This window comes from Bubalus kerabau, chromosome 5 (assembly GCF_029407905.1).
Source record: "Bubalus kerabau isolate K-KA32 ecotype Philippines breed swamp buffalo chromosome 5, PCC_UOA_SB_1v2, whole genome shotgun sequence".
Taxonomy (NCBI): Eukaryota; Metazoa; Chordata; class Mammalia; order Artiodactyla; family Bovidae; genus Bubalus; species Bubalus kerabau.
Genome location: NC_073628.1, coordinates 47,277,743 through 47,281,914, shown reverse-complemented (window position 1 = coordinate 47,281,914; position 4,172 = coordinate 47,277,743). Strand labels below are relative to the sequence as shown.

Here is a 4,172-nt window from a genome sequence, read left to right as displayed (position 1 = left end):
GTTGGTTCCATGGCTATTGTAAATGAAAAGATGCACGCACCCATTGAACATTAGGGCGTGTGTATCTTTTCGAATTATGGATTTCTCTGGATATATGCCCAGGAGTGGAATTGTTGGGTCATGTGGTAGTTCTATTTTTAGCTTTTTAAAGGCATCTCCATAGTGGTTATATCAATTTACATTCCCATCAACACTATGGGAGATTTTTTCTCCACACCCTCTCCAGGATTTACTCTTTGCAATTCTTTTGATGCTAGTGTGAGGTGGTACCTCAGGGTATTTTTTGGATTTGTCTTTCTCTAATGAATAGTGATGTTGAGCTTCTTTTTGTGTGCTTTTTGGTCATCTGTATGTCTTCTTTGGAGAAATATTTATTTAGATTTTCTGCCCATTTTTTGATTGGGTTTTTTTTTTTTTATATTGTGCTACATGAGCTGTTTGTATATTTTGGAGCTTAACTACTTATTGGTTGCTTTGTTTGCAAATATTGTCTTCCATTCTGAGGGTTGCCTTTTGTCAATATTATTTTTGAAGTTATTAAAAATCAAACAAACAAACAAAACTACTCATCCTCTTTGGACTAATTCATGAATGTTAAAAGTGTCAAGTGACCACTTAAATATATTTAGAAACAATCTTTAAAGTATATCAATATAAGCCAAATAATTTCCAACTCTAGTAGGTTTATTTGACTTCGATACATTTAACTCCTGATTCTTTTTTATGTTCAACATGGCTAGACAGGAAATAAAATCTCTACATTAAATTCAATGCCTTTTCCAGTCCAACGTAGGGCAATCCATAGAAGGGTCAGTCATTCTGAAAGAGCCTCTCAAAAGAAAATTGAAAATGCTTAGGTAGCGGATTTTTTCCCAAAAATGCAATCAAATTTAGTCATTATAATGACCAGATAATTTCCCCAATTATGTATAATTTCTGAAAACGGTTGTATTAGTATACTGACTGGATTGGCAAAGGGGTATTAGATGGTAAAATGCAACCTATAGAATCAATTGACTAAAAGGTTGGCTCTGACCAGCCACTTGGATGATACTAATTTCCTTTTGGAGGAAACAATACTGAGTAAGAATTAAAGTCACAGGCTATTGAGTTAGATTGATTGATTTGAATGGTTTGTTGTTGTTCAGTTGCTCAGTCATGTCTGACTCTTTGTGACCCCATGGACTGCAGCACACCAGGCCTCCCTGTCCATCACCAACTCCTGGAGTTTACTCAAATTCATGTCCATTGAGTCGGTGATGCCATCCAAGCATCTCATCCTCTGTCGTCCCCTTCTCCTCCTACTTTCAATCTTTCCCAGCATCAGGGTCTTTTCAAATGAGTTGGCTCTTCACATTAGGTGGCCAAAGTATTGGAGCTTCAGCTTCAACATCAGTCCTTCATTGAATATTCAGGACTGATTTCCTTTAGGATTGACTGGTTTGACCTCCTTGCTGTCCAAGTTACTCTCAAGAGTCTTCTCCAGCAACATAGTTTGAAAGCATCAATTATTCGGCGCTCAGTTTTCTTTATCATCCAAATTTCACATTCATACATGATTACTGGAAAACCCATAGCTTTGACTAGACAGACCTTTGTCAGCAAAATGATGTCTCTGCTGTCTAGGTTTGTCATAGCTTTTCTTCCAAGGAGCAACTGTCTTTTAATTTCATGCCTGCAGTCACCATCTGCAGTGATTTTGGAGCCCAAGAAAATAAAGTCTGTCATAGATTCCATTTTTTTCCCCATCTATTTGCTATGATTTGAATGGTAGCTTCACCAATTATTAGCTGTGAGATCTTGAGCAAATTACTTAAACTGTCATTTAGTAACTTCTATAAAGGAAGGAAAATAATAAATAAAACTCACCTTGTAAGGTTATTTGTATGAGTAAATCATTTAACACATGTAAAGAACCTAGAATAGAACCTGGAAATTTTAATAGTAAGCTTTTGATAATCGTTTGCTACTGATAACTACAAATTTAATATGAATGTCTTGTTTTCTAAACTGGTTAATAAACTGCTCCAGGGCAAGGACTAAGCATTAATTTTCTTTTCATTTCCAGTACTAGCATGCAGTAGATACTCAACAAACACCTGTTAATGTGCGTGTGCTCAGTCACTCAGTTGTGTCCAACTCTCTGTAACCCTATGGACTGTAGTCTGCCAGACAAGAACACTGGGGTGGGATTCCGTTTCTTCCTCCAGGAATACCTGTTAAATAACAGTACAAAAATGCATTGTGTTATATCTCAGAAGAACATTATATTACTAATTAGAATTCAGAATCTGATGACAAGGCTTCCATGTAAATCCTTCAAAATAATTATACAAAAGTGAACACCTGTAGGTAAATTACATGTACCCATTTCTCCCAAAGTCTGTAGATAAATCTGAAGTGAAGTGAAGTCGCTCAGTCGTATCTGACTCTTTGCGACCCCATGGACTGTAGCCAAACAGGCTCCTCCATCCATGGGATTTTCCAGGCAAGAATACTGGAGTGGGTTACCATTTCCTTCTCCAGGGGACCTTCCCATAGATAAGTTTCGGCAGATGTTATTTTCATGAAAGACTGTACCAACTGTAAATGGAAAGATTCAAGATCAGCATTTCCCAAATGATTTTTATGATGTTTTATGTATTTATAAGGATTATTGTCTATAAGATTTTTTAACTTTATGATTTAATTTTTATATAATATTTAATGTAAGTGTATTCCAGGTCTTGTGAAAACCATCTTAAATGTAAGAATTGCTTTATAAACTCAGTACCCCTTGATGTTTATGAAAATAGTATAACAAGATAGAGCTTTTAATTGTTAGAGTATAATAAAAAAGTGACCATTTATATACAACTAGTAAGTTGTGCTAAGTAAAGGCCAACTACATCAGTATATTGACTACACAAAATATTCAAAGTAGTTCAACAGAAAAAAGTTATGGAGACTTGAGTCATCACATAGTCATTTCAAACTAAAGGTAGTCTTTGTTTAAAAGACTTCGTACCATTTTCAACCTGGGAAAATTATTTATTTTGAACAAGATATTCATTCATTACATCAAATGAATTGTGTTACTATTAGTTTTATTGGCTTCATGAAAGTGAAAGTGAAGTCACTAAGCCCTGTCCGACTCTTGGCGCCCCTGTGAACTGTCGCCTGCCAGGCTCCTCTGTCCACGGGATTTTCCAAGCAAGAGTACTGAAGTGGGTTGCCATTTCCTTCTCCAGGGGATCTTCCCAACCCAGGGATCGAACCCAGGTCTCCTGCTCTGTAGGCAGACGCTTTACCATCTGAGCCACTAGGGAAGTCCTTGGCTTCATAGTTTTGCTTATACAAATACACCAGAGCTCTTTTTTAAAAAGATTTTTTGATGTGGACCATTTTTTAAAGACCATTGTTATTAGGTTGGTGCAAAAGCAATTGTAGTTTCAGACCATGAATTTTAAATCATTATAACTAGGCTCAAACACATCTTTATTAATCAAAATATGAATCATTATAATCAACACATTTTCGCCAATGAGAGATAAGTTGGCTTATTCCTGTAGCATAAAAATCCTTCAGGATTCAATGAACTCTTGGAAAGCTTTTTCTGCCTCCTGCTGGTTGTTGAAGCATTTTCCCTGCAAAAAGTTGTTGAGATGCTTGAAGAAGTGGTAGTCGGTTGGCAAGAGGTCAGGTGAATATGGTGGATCAGACAAAACTTCACAGCCCAACCCGTCAACTTTTGAAGCATTGGTTGTGTGACATGCAGGCAGGCCTTACCGTGGAGAAGTGGGCCCTTTGTGTTGACCAATGCCCACTACAAGCATTGCAGTTTTCAGTGCATCTCATTAATTTCCTTCATACTTCTCCAATGTGATGGTTTCACTGGGATTCAGAAAACTGTAGTGGATCAGATGGGCAGCAGACCACCAAACAGTGACAGTGACCTTTTTTTTGGAGCAAGTTTGGCTTTGGGAAGTGCTTCGGAGCTTCTCCTCCTTCCAACCACTGAACTGGTCATCCCTGGTTGTCATATAAAATCCACTTTTCGTCACACATCACAATCCGATGCAGAAATGGTTCATTGTTGTTGTGTAGAATAAGAGAAGAAAGAAAGTGTGAAAGTCACTTGGTCACGTCTGACTCTTTGCAACTCATGGATATACAGTCCATGGAATTCTCCA

The 4,172-nt window shown here is 37.2% G+C and overlaps 1 non-coding gene across 1 annotated transcript; it reads right to left on the bottom strand.

Moving 5' to 3' along the window:
• Positions 1 to 3,236: 3,236 nt before the first annotated feature.
• On the bottom strand, positions 3,237 to 3,308 carry TRNAC-ACA (transfer RNA cysteine (anticodon ACA)). Its single transcript has one exon. It is a non-coding gene; the product is annotated as a tRNA-Cys (tRNA).
• Between the last annotated feature and the right edge of the window lie 864 nt (positions 3,309 to 4,172).